This window comes from Lissotriton vulgaris, chromosome 9, assembly GCF_964263255.1.
Source record: "Lissotriton vulgaris chromosome 9, aLisVul1.2, whole genome shotgun sequence".
Taxonomy (NCBI): domain Eukaryota; kingdom Metazoa; phylum Chordata; class Amphibia; order Caudata; family Salamandridae; genus Lissotriton; species Lissotriton vulgaris.
In genome coordinates, this window is record NC_141697.1 from 985,037,448 (window position 1) to 985,053,157 (window position 15,710).

Genomic DNA, 15,710 nt, shown 5'->3' on the forward strand with positions numbered 1-15,710 from the left:
TCAAGACAAACTTTTCTGCATATATGCTATCAAATATTATCTCATAAATGTCAAACTGATAAGATGCAATGTTTGAATCCTTACTCCTACGTGATATATATATATATATATATATCACACAATGGGAAACGTGCTGTATATTCTAGACCAGCTCTTCATGACACTGACCCAACTGGTAGCTCACATGTAAGGAATAAGTGGATTACTGCCTCTTGATTATATGATCCTGCATAGACCTTGTTTATATAAAAGGAAAACCCCATATGTACCTAGGTAAAACACATTTGAGAAGGTCAAATGAGCCAATAAAAAGCTAAAAGAGCCTGGCATTAAGTCCAACTCTGAGATGTGGAAAGAAATTATAAATGGCAACTTAAATCCAATAAAAAAATTGGTACAATTCTTTAAGCTCAATATTATCATGGAAGGATCAGAATGATGAAGAGTCCCACCAAGGAGGTGTTTAAACTTTAAAAGGTACAACTCTTTGGTGCACCCAGTAGCTGCTACCAGTTACATATGTCCATCCCAAGAAATATGTAACAATATTGCAGATTACCTTCATGGCAAAATTGTTAAAGTCCTAAGTAAACTAGGACACTAAGCAGTGGGCTCCCCATTACTTATTATACGGGGTTCGATAACTCCCCCCACCCCCTTTGAACTTGACAGATTTTGTGATGGTCTCATAAAAAAATCCATCTATTGTGGACTAAAAATGGACTTGGTTTTGAGGTCTCGTAAATAGGACAATAAGTTATATCAGAAGTTCTTTATTGAAACTCAAAGGTTTTATTATGCTTTAGACAAAAAGCAACACTGGTCAACACGTGTTTCACAGCACACGCTGCTTCCACAGGGCCATAGACAGCAACTAACATAGAATCAAATACATATATGTATTGAAAAATGACAATTTAGACAGTGAACACAAACCAGTAGTGAAAAAGAAAAATTGAAAAACAGCAGAAACAAGAAAAATACAACGGATATGAGTCAATGATATCACAGTTGAAGAAGCTATTTGTACCAAACTGGAAAAAAATGACAAAATATGAATTCCAGAAATATAAGGCAATGATTAAGTCAAAGAAAAAACAACACTCCAAGAGAATTATTACATCCTTTTAACTAACAAAATCCCATGTGATGAACAAAATCCCATGTGATGCACCAGGAGAGTGAGGGAAGTGCTTAAAAAAATACAAAGTAGTAGTGATTATATGTATGAGCATTATACAGAAAAAGACCAAAAAAGAGGAAATATCACCCTTTATACAAGTCGTGAATAAATAAAAAAGAAGAATTGCTTTGGAAAAAAAAGTCATTTGGCAATATGACATTAATGTTCATGAAATAATCAATATCCATCTAGAATTTAGCGATATGATTCCCTTTTTAGACCGTACTTTATATACGGAGCATCAGTAGTAAATTCTAGAGAAAGCCTACTTCTGTTAATAGTTCCCTGCACTCAAGTCCTGCACACCCATTACATCAGAAATATAACATTACCTTTGGAGAATTGCTAAGGGCACGCAGGATATGTAGTAAATATACTGACTTTGAGGAAGAAACTACTAATACTCGCCTTGGCTTCGCTCAGAGGTTATCCTAATTATGTCATACTGAAAGTTTTTACAGAAGATAATATCACAAGAAACAAGTAACTGTATAAAAATCAAGTCAATATCAATACACAAATAAGAAAGGCTAGTGCCAACAATATAAGGTTTATCACTAAATACAATCAAGAAAATATCAATGTCTATAAAATTCTATGGAAACATTGGCACCTATTACGATTGGACAAGGAGTTTTGCAAACATCTGAATGATCACCCAGACATTACTTTCAAACGACGAAAATTGCTTAAAGATGTGTTCCATCCTAGTAATGCAATTGGTTATTCGAAACAAGATTTTAAAAAAAAGACAATTGTCAATTTGCTAGGTTTCTCCTTAGTAAACAGATTTTTTTTATTTTGAAAAAAAGAGATGTAAAACGTTTCCTGAAGTTATCAATTGTAACGTACACTTTGGTTTTTACGTTATTACTTGTTTTTATGGCAATATTTATATTGGCTCCACAATCCGCCCTGAAAAAGAAAGATGGCAATAACATCTTGGGGCCTTTAGAAATCCAATTGACAGATAGACTAGAGCGTTACATTTGAGGGATTCAGATTGCGGAAGGAACCTAAATGCTATAAAATTTGCAGCTATTGAAACTGTAAAACAACACAGACAAGGGGGAGATGAGGCTCAGCATCTGCAAGAGAGAGAGAGAAAGCTTGTGGATTTTTAACTTCAACCTTTGAATTAGGCTTCAATAAGGAAGGAACATTGCATTACTTACTGTGACCTTTTCTATGGTTCTCCCTTGATTTTTTACATTTTGGTATTGGCCGCCTATCTTTTGGTGACCAATGTAAGAGATGACCTAATACTGATCTGGCCTTAAAGAGTTTGTCGCTTACACGTGACATTATGTTATTTGGTTTAGCGGTTAGATACATTTTTGCTAGTTACTTCAATTACTTTTGATAAATGCAGAAAACACAATTTCAGCACCTTTTGTCCTTTGAATCCATATTAATCTTGTCTTGCTTATGTGCTTACTGAATGTAAGTTATCTGTATAAAATGATTGGGTTCCAGTCTCTTTGTGAGGTATCTTTTACTAGCTGCTCAGCATATAACCTTCAACTTTACTACAACTGAAGACTTTACTTCTATATGAGGGGTTTGCACATACATGGAGAACTTCTCTAGTTACATATTTAGCTTGCAATTGTTTCCACATTATTATTTAGTTCCGTTTTGCTTTAGTTCCGTTGGTAAATATGTCAGTTTCTTAAACTTGAGCACTGCTGTGTTCTGTTAGTTCATATAACGAGTGGTTCAGCATATGGCCGGGCACTTTTCATGTCATCTGGACTGGTCTTAGTGATAGGTCCAGTTTGGGGACTAGAAATATGGAGAGTAATTTCCTTTCAAAATGTCCTGTTTTGGTACCAATTCTATTGCTTGTTTTTGGAGAAGGTCTTTGATTTCTGAATTTAACTGTAAGAGTTCTGATTTGAGGCACCTCCTGGCACCGCTGGTGGTGTTTGTCAGTTCTATGCAGTACCCGTATTTTACCAAATGTAATATCCAATTGTCTGCGGTGACCTTTCGCCACTGTTGTAGGTACTGAGATATTCTGCGTCCCACTGGTGTTGTGTGTGGGTCTTTTCCTTTGCATGAATCGATTTGAGCCATTCCCTCTTCCTCTAGAGGGCTGGCCTCTGCCTTTTCCTCGAAAGGACTTCGTTGGTTGTTGTTACCTGCTTGCTGGCTTGTTTGTTGACTATTTCCTTGGCCTTGTTGTTGATGTGACATTTGCGGTCTTTAAACAAAGGCTCCTCTTCTGTGGGTTTTCTTCCGTTAAACCCTTCTCTTTTGAAGGTACCTCTTTGGTGTAGGGCTCCCATGGCTCTAGCAATTTAGTTATCTTTTTTAGTCTGCTGGAAGGATTCATCCACTTCTTTTCCAAAAAGAGCCTCCCCTGCAAATGATCTATTAATGATGTAGGTTTGAACCTCCTGCTCAAAACCTGATAATCTAAGCCAGGCATGCCTTCAAGTGGTGCCTGTGGCACGGCCGCTGCATCGAGTGCTGATTTAAGGCTTGTGTTCGCGATGTTTTAGCCTTCTTGGACAATAGATTTAGCCCTTTTCTTGTCCTCTTCGGGAGCTTGTTGATGAGCTCCTCCCATTGCTGGTGTCCGTATCTGTTCAGCAGGACATTAGAGTTTGTGATGCGCCACTGTGTCGCTGCTTACTTTTCCATTTTCTGCCTACCATATCCATACATTTTCTTTCTTGCTCTGGGGGTGGTCCGCTGTTAGAGAGGGCATTTGCTTTTCTCCTGGTCGTGGTAACAATGATGGAGTCAGGCACTGTGTTTCCCTGGATATACTTCGGGTCTTTGGAAGAGGGTTTTTAATTCTTTTCGACCCTTGGTCTTACCCCCTTGCTTGAGACCGGCTCCTTGAAAGCTTCTTTGCCTTGGTCCAGGATGCTTGGTAGCATTGGTAGGTATTGTATCCCCTTGTTGGCTGGGGCTAGTGTTTCTAAAAGGAAGCAGGTGTCTCCCTTTTCCTCTTCGAGGGGAATTCTGAAAGAGTCAGCTGCTCTTATTACTAGGCCGTTGTAGAAGGCAGAGTCATCTGGAGGAGATACCTTCTAGGGATAACAATATGTATCCTCCTCTGGGCTTTCAGTGTTGAGGTCATTCCATCTGTCCTCGAAATTTTCAGAGGTTTCCTCCTCTTCTGGCACCTCGATGTCTTCCTCAAGATCTTCATTGCGCAGTTGGGCGGGTTGGAGGTGACTCGAGAATCTCTTCTTCCCCTTCGCATCTTCTGCCCCTTCGGCGTCTACATTGTCCACTTCGGTGACGGGGATCTTAGCAATTCGGAATTCCTTGACTGAGGCGTCAAACTTCTTTTTCTGGAGAAGCGTTGCCATTTCGACTTAGAGCCGTTTTCTTTTCTTCTCGACTTAGAGTGCTCTCTCGACGTCGGAGACCGGAGATTTTCTTTTCTTGCTTGCCTCTGGTTTTAACGGCGTTGCTGTTCCCTTCAGGGTTTCGTGTTCGACCCTTGTTTACGGCGCCTTGTGCGATTTTCACTCGTGGGTGTCCCTAGGTAGGGTTCCATGGGGTTCCTTGGATCAAGGCTAGCCTTTGTTCGCCTTTTTCTTTGGCGTCGGGGCTGCCTTAGGCTGTGCCTTTTTATCGTGCCCTTTAGTTCTGACGGATGTGTATGGTGTCTTAACTTATCTGTCTTCTTCTGTGTATCCTTTGCCATCTTATTGTAGGCGTGGGTTTTTTCGGTGTCTACCTCTAGAATTTCGACTTCCGATCCTTTGTGCGTCCATTCTGGTGGAACTCCCTGGTCCTCTTCGTCACTGGAAAAGCCTAGGTCCTTCATGAAAGGATTTTTCAATGCCTGGGAGATCATTGCATAGTGGGTCTCGCTCTCCTTTCAGCGTGTCCTGAGAGTTTTCTGCTGGAACACCGCACATGCCTCAGTCTTTGTCCTTATGGTCTTTGGGCAGGCAGAGGTTGCACACGTCATGTGGATCACATTGTGTGAATTTGTGGTGGCACTCTGGGCAGAATTTGAAAGCAGTATTTTCCATGGCCCCTCCGCCATTGGTCGTTCCTTGATGTCTTCGCTATTGGGGGTGTCATTCTCAGAGTTAAGCTTTGCTCTCTGGTTGCAATGTCGATGTTGGTTTTCCACTTAAAATCTCGGCTTTTTGCTTTTGAAAATCTAATAAAGTTGATTATCAAAAAAACAAAAACAAATTCGACTTATCTTTTCGGGAATTTTTCCTGAACTTCGGAGCATCCCGTCTAGCTTCCTGACCCACCAGCTCAAAAAAGAATCTCAAGATGTCTACCACACACAACAACCTCCAGGGCCGTCTGACATCATGCAAGAGAAGTACCTGGTACCAAACGATGGTCGACGACGCCCCCAAAAAATAAAGACCATTCCAGACCCAACCACTAGATGGCAGAATGATGCACACCTAGATACCCCTCTTTTCTCACACACAGTATGTGAATCCAGAAAAGGATTCACGCTGCAACACCTTATAATCTTTTTCAGCGTGCCCAAGCAGGGTTCAGAAAGGGTCCCTGTACCAAGACTGCTCTGGCTAAGGCTGCGAATGCTATCCGTTCCATCTTTTATATGGGTGGATCAGCGGCTCTCGCATTCCATGACATTCCGGCCTCAGACTTTTTCTCTTGCACACTGTGAAAAATGTGGTACAATAGCTGTCACTGGAAGAAAAACTAAGGAGGGAGCTAGCTCCGAATCTGCATTGGAAAGGAACAGACCTCAGCGCGCAGGGTGAAGTTTGTATGTTGCCCAACATTACATCCAGGAGAGATCTAAACCGCAGCCGCATGAGGCCACCTGCTGGCATACCACGGAACTGCTGGGAAAAATCTACGGATTGTTGCACCTGCGGGTATTTGCAAGGGGAGGAATCTGCAGTTCAGAGTATCCATGAAAAGAGGACTTGAATTATTGTTTAGGAAGTTGAAACACTGCTTTCATCAGTAGTCTTTCTTAACTGCAAACTAAATGAAAAGCTGTGTATCAGCAAAACCGTTACCATATGCAGCGTCTTCTTTCACGGTTAAACAGCTGATAAGGCTCTCGGCTTACCTCCGTGCAATCATTCCTGTTCTCCTGCCTCGAAACCGCAGCGTGTGACGCGCTGAGCCTGCGCATGACAATTGCGTGCAGGTGCTGCTTGGATAAGTAGTTTTGCATCTTCGTGTACACATTCAAAGTGGCTGCACTTTATTATTCACAAGTTGCGCGTGATATTACCCCGCAGCCGCACTTGACTCCGCAATTTAAAAAAAAAAGGGGGGGGGGGGATGAATCGAGAATTTAATCCCTTGTTTTTGCCAATCAGGGTACTATCTATTCCCGGTGTGTGAGGCATGCTCAATTCTGAGAGTGCTGTTAGGTGCCTCTCAAGTGATCAATTTTATAAGATGGATAATTTATAGCCTCTCAATTGGCTTTGAGTGATGAATCTTTTATAACACGACTGCAGTATTAGGCGCCTATGATCAGCGTGGTAGCAGTGAGCACATCACAGATTAATCGGTTTGTCAGTGGAAATGTTTGGTAATAGTTTCGATGGTGGCCAGCAGCAGAGGGATTTGAGCGAGTCAAATAGAGTCTGGAAGCAGTGTTCTTGTAAAACGGTGAGTTTGCAGCCCCCTTTTTGGAGATGACCCTGCTAAATAGGGGGCCATTACTCCTACCTCTGGTTGGTACCCATTTGGTCGGCTCCTCTGGCCTCCTGGTGTTGCGGGGACAAATAGCATTGTCATCGGTCAAGACTGTGAGGTGGGAAACCCGAGTGTCCTACGGTTATCGTACCGGCCGCGCTGGTCCGTGTTTCATTGCTGGCCGGCGACTCGTGCATCTGGGTCCTTGTGTTGCCCGATGGAACCTTTTGCCTGTAGTGATGAAGTGGTGTCTAGGGGGCAGATGGTAATTGAATGAGGTTGGGCCAGTGTTGTGGGGTGGGCACATTGTAACTGGGATAACGGTATTTGGCATCTTTGAGTGCAGGTTAGGGACTCGGTCTTTGGAGCAGCTGTACTGCTCCAGAGGGAGTACTCTGTCTTTCCAAGAGAGAATGCAGTGTAAGGTAATCCATGGTGGGGGTCAGGAGACTTACTGTACACCTTTCTAATCCAGTCAGAAAGCCAGTCCCTGTCCTTCATATCGAAGGCACCCGCCATATCCCTATGATCCTTAGAGTACCTGCCACCTTCCCCATAACGGTCACACTTTCTATGCCTGTCACATTCCCAGTTACCAGCCTTGCCACACTCACGTCTGTCACCCTCCTCCTCCATGTCATTATCTCCATCACTCTCAGTCTGTATCATGTTTCGGTCTATATAAACACTCCAAATACCATGTCCAAACCACTCTTTCCTTCCCTCTCGCATTCTCAGTCAAGCAGAAAACAAATGTGGGGCAGTTTTCTTGGGCAGAAAAAACTAAGCCACAACAGGACTGTGATCGCAGGTGAGGATGGTCACTGCAGGCTAGAGGGTTGAGAGTAAAGATATAGCAACAACATGCAGTGGATACATCGGGAATTAGAAGAGACACTCTTATGAGCACATGCTAGACTACTACTGGATCTGATAATCCAAAGTATTCATGCTTTTGATGTTGGAGTTGTGCTACTTCTAGACCTGGCCACTAAACAAAGCCTATGTGTATATGTATTCTCAAACTACAGTACAGAAAGACATTTCAGAAGGAATCAACAATCTGAGCTGTTCTTTCTATTAGACTGTTATATTCAGTTTTCTGGGCACTTCTGTATGTAATATCCAAGTGACCCTCCCAGGCTAAGTCTGGTACACAAATGTGTCAGCAAACTCAATCTTAGATTTTTGAGTAGGACTGCCCAGCCCAGAGTAAATCCAAGCTTTTCACTGAAATGGCCTACCATACCTAGTAGTCGGAGCACCCATGCATAGAATAGGTTAAGTGGGTCCCTTCTAGACCTAATCAATTCTGTGCACTGAGCAGGTTAGTTGAATCCAGAATCTCTAGTAAAAGAGAGAGGGACCCCAAAAACCAAAGGGATAGGGTTCCACAAATGACGTAAGTCAAAAAGTAATTCCCTTTGGGCGAATTCACCCAATACATAAGTACTTACTCACATGAAATGAACTGACAAATACAAAACATATAACAGGAAGCAATGAAAATAAGTGCAAAAAATTCAAAACATGTGAAAACACTATGGAAAATCAAATATAAAAATTTATTAGCATACATTACATCAATTACATCAATTAAAAGTTGGGAAAAAAATTTGCTCCTTTAGCATCGACGCGTTTCCTCTGGGTTAAAAATGCTATCGGTAGGACGTGAGGATAAACACGCGGGACGCCTGAAATATCGGTGAACAGGGTCTACGTAGAGAAATTCCCCTCGTGTCCTGGGTAGCTCACTGGAACCCTGATATCCACGTCCATTGCTCTATTCTCGAGTGGGTCCGTCATTGAAAACACCACTACCGCGTGTATTGGACGCAGCAATTTTATTGTTTTCTGTCAGCTATTATGCTGGATGCGCCACTATTGAAAGTACGAATATGTACTTGTTACCATTTTTGACCCAGAGGTCTATCTAGATCAGGAAGATAACTCGCAGGACGAGTATCTCTACCTTTCTACAAGGAGGCAGCATACCCCTTATGAGATAGAGATCATTTTTATCTGAGAAACATTGGGAAACATTTGTATTTACTGTCCTGATGAAGGCGGCATTAGATTGAGTAAACCGCCGAAACGCGTCAACGCTAAAGGAGCAAATTTTGGGATTACAAATTAAGGAAAATTCAAAATTATTGTTTGAGTTTAGTCCTGTCTCCCTGTAGCTCCTTTCCTTTTTTAATGGAATGTTTATTTTCAAGTACTGTTCCGTCTTGTATGTGTTTCCCAACTTTTAATTGATGTAATGTATGCTAATAAATTGTTTTATATTTGATTTTCCATAGTGTTTTCACATGTTTTGAATTTTTTGCACTTATTTTTATTGCTTCCTGTTATATGTTTTGTATTTGTCAGTTCATTTCATGTGAGTAAGTACTTATGTATTGGGTGAATTCGTCCAAAGGGAATTACTTTTTGACTTACGGTAGTTGAATCCAGAAGCCAACATAAAATCGAGAGTTCATCCTTTTGGAATGTAAGACACAGTAGTCTGAGCAGGCTTATGACTGTTGTGCAAGGGCTGTCACTTCTGAATACAGACAAGTCCTTATCATATGCATATACACTTGTAAAGTACTAAAACTGGAGACTTCACAAGTAAGATAAACATGCAAACTTTATGTGGAAGAGAAACATCTGGCTTATGGAACATTAAGTGATGGCACAGGAGTTTAACTCACTTGAAAATGCATTCCAGCCAACACACTGCCTAAAATCTTCAAGTCAGAAGGTGCAATGCACGGATCCAAAAGTTAGGGTTTGATGAAGATAATGTTGGACATTTCAGAAGGATTTGTGCATTTACACTAGGACCACAAGAAATGTTAGTTAATACCAGTCATGCTTAATGGAGGGCGGTAGTGTTTGGAATGCACCACCATATGTGGCGCCTGGTACTGCACATAGGCTTGAATATTATAAGGGAGAAGTGTGTTTCGTTATTTTTGTTATGTATGTGTCAGTCAACATATGTATGGGCTTTTGCCCAACTTTTTGAATCATGTCTTAACAGAAACTCTGACATAGCTAAAGCTTTTTTCTTGTGCTCACTCATGCAAGGCTAATTCTGGTGAAAAATGCATTTTATAGTAATGTTGCCAAAGTACCTCTGGATTGGCCAACTCACCCAATGACTGCTACAGCACAGAGCAGGTACAATTGTAATACAATTGGCTGTGTTGCAGGTCTACCGTTGTCTAACACTAAGCCCCCTGAGGTGTGTGCGGCTTCATAACTGGAAGATCATGGTTCTCAACGTGAGCTGCTGGGTCAGGATATGGTGTGGCAAACAGGTTTGTTAAAAGGAAAAGGAAACCTTTTTGGGTTGCGAGTGCAGTGTGAATGAATGAGCGCAAGGCCGCTTGTACTAATCTGCTTATCTGTCAGTAAATGTTTTTATGTGTTTCTAGTGCATGGGTGTGTGTGTGTGTGGGGGAGGGGGGGGGGGGGAAAGTGGGTATATGTATGTGTGCGAGAGCAGGTAGGTGCGTTTATCTCTCCACTTGGAAGCACCTTCTATCAATTACAGTAAGCATTTGGGGCTAGGATGAGTCATTGTGACATCAATGTGTGCCAGATATTCAGGTCCTCAAGTGCAAACAATACCAGCCAATGGATGGACACCTTGAATTAATCTCAGCCACTGGCAATCACTCCGGCCGCATCTCAATCCATCCTTTTTCTTCCACTATGCCACTTCAGTTTGGACGAGCCGTATGCAAATTAGTCTGGACATCGCTCTAAAAGGAGCATTTCAGTCCAAACAGCCAGGCCAGTTCCTACCAGTGACAGATTTTTCCACCCACAACGGCTCACTACTGTCCTTTAGGTCACCCTCTCAGCTCCATTTCGAAAGTTCAGCAGCTGTTATTTGACAACTGTGCACCGCAAGGACCATTTGGTCCCCCAGGCACAAAATCCTGCCACTGCTTCTGCTTAACCTTCTCCCTCATCAAGATTAATAAACCTGATGCTTAAGACCCATGTCTGTGCAAACTATTGTCTCTTTCCAAGATCAAAGGCAAGAACATTCATTTAACAAAAATAAGAGTTTCATCTTGTAAGATTCCAAAGCCCTGAATGAAAACCCCATGGCGTAGTTCATAATCATCAACAAAATGATCTGGGAAAAAGCAGTAAATGCATCCAGCAAGAAGATTTTGCAAGTAAACTTTTTGTTGATTACACTTTTGACAGTGATTAGATAGTGATAAACCTTTTCTGACTAGTTCAAAAATAGAGCAGATACCTAGAGGTAGGATCACTAGACTTCCACTTCTGGCCAGAGTTTAAAGCTACAAGCTGTGAAAGAAGGAGAATGGTACTTACCCATTATTCATCTGTTCTTGGCACATAGGGCTGGGTAAGCATTCTCCGTTCGAGGCATATGAGCTGTAGAACACATGCTGTGCATAGACTAAAAAGCGGTTATGTCCCAAAGCGGTGGCTAACCTGTAGCTGTTGCAGTGGTTTGAAAGAGTGTACATAAAACTGCTTGCCTCTTTATCTAGCTTGTTGTCTTGTAAACACATCTATACAATAGTGTTTTGTGAATGTGTGAGGTGTAGACCATGGTGCAGCTTTGCAGATATCATGTTATTTTTCTTAAAAATGCCATAGAACCCCCAAGTTTGCGAGTGCCGTGCGCTCTAGGAGGAATTGTTACATTTATTTTTGCTTTTGCATAGCATATTTGAATGCACTTGACTATCCACCTTGCAACGCCTGATTTTGATATCAGGCTGCCTTTATGTGGTAGAGCAAAAGCAACAAGGAAAATGCTACTTACCAGTATGCATCTGTTCTTGGCATGTAGAGCTGCAGATTTCTACACTTGGCATTAGATCACCACCTGGTGTTGGGCTCGGATGATTGCATGTTGTCGTCGTCTTGGAAGAAGTTTTTTGTAGTCACGAGATAGGGGACTCCTCCCATGGACGATAGTGCGCATGGCTATCGGCTCCATCCTTAGATTGTTTTTCGTCAGGATGGGAAATAACGGAGTTAGTAGAAATAAAGAAGGGATGTCCATGTGTATATCTAATTACGATGAAACTGGAACAGATACAGGTACCGGGGAGGTGGGAGAGTGTGTAGAAATCTGCAGCTCTACATGCCAAGAACAGATGCATACTGGTAAGTAGCATTTTCCGTTCGAGGCATATGAGCTGCAGATTCTACACTTTGCATTGCTTGTGCAGCAGTGTCTCCCCTAGCGGTGGTCACCTGTATCCGTTGCAGTAGTTTGAAAGAGTTTTTAGGGCAGCTTGGCCTACTGCAGCTTGCTGTTTGGCTTACACATCAACACAGTAGTGCTTAGTGAAGGTGTGTGTTGTAGACCATGTTGCTGCCTTGCAAATGTCTTCTAGGGGAATGTTCCCTAAGAAAGCCATGGAGGCTCCTAGTTTGCGTGTGGAGTGCGCTCAAGGAGGAACTGTTAATGTAAGTTTTGCTTTTTGATAGCATATTTGTATACATTTTACAATCCACCTTGCAATTCCAGCTTTAGAGATGTGGTTGCCCTTATGTGGTGGAGAGAAAGCTACAAACAGTTGCTTTGTTTTGCGAAAGGATTTGGTCCTATCTATATAATAGAGAGGAGCTCTTTTAAGGTCTAGGGTGTGTAGAGCTCGTTCTGCTATAGATTCTGGGTTTTGGAAAAACACTGGTAACTTTACAGATTGGTTTAAATGAAACGGAGTAATGACTTTTGGAAGGAATTTAGGATTTGTTCTGAGAACCACTTTATTACGGTGCAATTGTAAAAATGGCTCTTGTATAGTGAAAGCTTGAATCTCACTAACTCTCCTAAGAGAGGTAATAGCTACTAAAAAAGGTGTTTTCCATGTGAGGAATTGCATTTCACATTTGTGTAGAGGTAGGTGGTCTCATGAGCCTTGTAAGAACAATGTTTAGGTTCCACACTGGAGAGGGTGGTAACCTGGGAGGAATGATTCTTTGTAATCCTTCCATAAATGCTTTAACCCCTTGCATGCTCATGACAAGCTCAGCTCGTCATGAGCTCCGGTGCTCATGACGAGCTGAGCTCGTCATGGCCTTTAGAACGCTCGCACGCTGGGCTAATTCCTCTGCTGTGCTGAGCGTTCTAAAGAAACGGGTGCGGCCGTGACGAGCTCAGCTCGTCATGAGCACAGGAGCACTGTAGCTCATGACGAGCTGAGCTCGTCATGAGCTGAGCTCGTCATGAGCATGGGAGCGCTGTGCGCCCTCCCCCCAGCACAGCAGGGGAATGTGCCGAGCAGGGAAGGGGTTAATAGCAGGCACTCTAAATAAAGACAGATGTTGTCTATTTTGTAAATATGCTGCCAGATGTAGGCGTATAGATGAATATAAACAAAATAGGGTGGGGAAGGGGCCTACAGGGAGTTTAGAGACCTAGCGATGACATGTTCCCTAGTAGACTCAAAAATACAAATAATGTCACCGGGTCTAAAGAAAATGTGGTACTGTCGTCGATGTATTAGAGAAATTACATCTATGTGTTTGTCAAGTTAGGTGGGCACCTCGTGATCTATAACAGGGTTCCCATCAGTCACCACTCGGAACCGCCCTTCATCATTTGGGATTCCTGTATAGCCATTCGACAGGAGCCGGCATAGTGGAGGAGATATTTAAACCTCTGTTGTTACCGATGCCGTCCTTGATGGACAGAGTCTCACAGGCTATTTAAAAGCTAGAGAAAAAGGTGAGAGTGACTGATTGTGCAGTGCATATGGTGAGTGTAAGAGTGAAACTAAAATTGGGTGAGGGGGCAAACAAATTACTTTATTCCGTGTTTTGCCTACTCCACCAATGTTAAAAAGCAGTGGGGTAAATTAAACAAATATTTACCCAGGAATATTGGTCAACATGTTTCTGCAATTAAAGGACCACCGAGTCCATTGCATTCATCAGGACCTATTTTAACTTAAGCTACTGCAATAGTGAGGGGTATTAAAAAGTGACTACAAAAAATAAATAAATCTGCGACCTTAATGGAGATCACCTGGATCCTCTAGGTGTCGTCTGTTTCCGCAGTTTGTTGTATGTCACTACTGAAAAGACAAACATAACAGACAATAGTGACCACATAAGTTTGCATGCAGTTGAAATGAGTACACTTAAAACTACATATCCTAATCCTTTCTCAAGGGTATACGATTAGGTTTTTCATGTTATCTGGCACATAAAGACTTCTGATAATCTTTCATGGCAGTTTACTTCATCTTACCATTATAGACAAAGTAGTAGGCTGCGCCTCGCCTGGCAACGGCTCAGGCCTCGAGGGAAGCACCGCTCTGAAGGGGGAAAGGAAGCAAAGAACAGAGGATGTCACTGCTCCTTTAAATAGTCCAATAATAGTATCAAGGCAACTATAAGGCTTTGTCAAGTATTTGCAGAGAAAAAACGGCCGACCGTTATATCTATCAGCCATGTGCAAAACTGTTTAGTTGGTTCTGTTCGTTATTTACTGAGTGCTGTGCATAGCGTGTCTTTGCATCTCGCGCTACTAGTTTACTGTGGGCGAGACAGTTCACGAAATGAAAGTCGCTCGGTAAAGTATTGTAAGCGACAACATCCAAGAAAACTACGCAGTTTGAAGCACCCAAAGAATAAATGATAAAGTATCCCTGGGCATGTGTAGCGCCTACCTGTCCGTCGGTACCTCGCCGCCTTCCTCTGAGCCGATGGGGAGGTGGCGAGGTACCGCGGGCGCATTGGTTAAAAGCGCCTCAGTGATTGGGCATGCGGCGGTCACATGGTGTTAATAAACCAATCGGCGTACAGCTATTCCATCAGTGTCAGATAGACAGCTATCTACACCGCGATTCGCTGGCGCCCGGTCACGTGGTCCAGCCCTAGAACGGGTGTTTCTATTGGTTGGAAACCCCGCTTCTATGGGAACGGGGGGTAAATATAAACATGAAATGTAATCAGTCGATTGTTAGGACGAACGGGGCTTAACTTTGACCGATAGTCACTGTTAAGAGTGTGATAGGGCTCAGGAGACAGAGGGACAATTACCTGAATACGGTTTAGTTCACATATTGATGTTCCAAGTGGACACATCCTCTCGGATCTTGCCCTGTGATGGTGCTGGATGAAGTCACTTGGCTATAGGTCGATTCTCAGTGGTGACCTTCCATATGGGGTGTGTACTAACGGAATTTACATGAAAGGCTGGCTTGACCATTAGTTTAGGTGAATTGATAATAGTATGTGTTTTTTCATCATGAGTCTCTTGCCAGTGTGTAGATGCAGAGATTAAATGTACCAAAGAACCTGTTAATTAGAGAGAAGACCAGGGGATTTCATCGTTAAGACCACTTCTATTAGTGCCCAGCCTAAACACCCATTTTTGTTCTCTCCGTAAGAGAAAAGTGGTGTGATCTGTTACATGCGGTGGTATGTATGGCTGTTCAAGAACGGTCCACACGAATGCAGTGGGATCATGGTTTCTCTCTAAAAAGTGATTGGTCAATTTGGTAGCTTGCCTTTTCCTTCGAATAGTGCTTTTGTGTTCGGAGATTCGAATTTTCACCTTGCGGGTAGTCATACCGACATATTTTAGCACTATTCGAAGGAAAAGGCAAGCTACCAAATTGACCAATCACTTTTTAGAGAGAAACCATGATCCCACTGCATTCGTGTGGACCGTTCTTGAACAGCCATACATACCACCGCATGTAACAGATCACACCACTTTTCTCTTACGGAGAGAACAAAAATGGGTGTTTAGGCTGGGCACTAATAGAAGTGGTCTTAACGATGAAATCCCCTGGTCTTCTCTCTAATTAACAGGTTCTTTGGTACATTTAATCTCTGCATCTACACACTGGCAAGAGACTCATGATGAAAAAACACATACTATTATCAATTC

General features: G+C 42.5%; 1 protein-coding gene across 3 annotated transcripts in view; it reads right to left on the reverse strand.

Annotated features, from left to right (window-relative positions):
• PAK4 (p21 (RAC1) activated kinase 4) overlaps positions 1 to 15,710 on the reverse strand; it is a 223,716-nt gene that overhangs the window by 21,787 nt on the left and 186,219 nt on the right. The gene's annotated exons all lie outside the window — the stretch shown is intronic.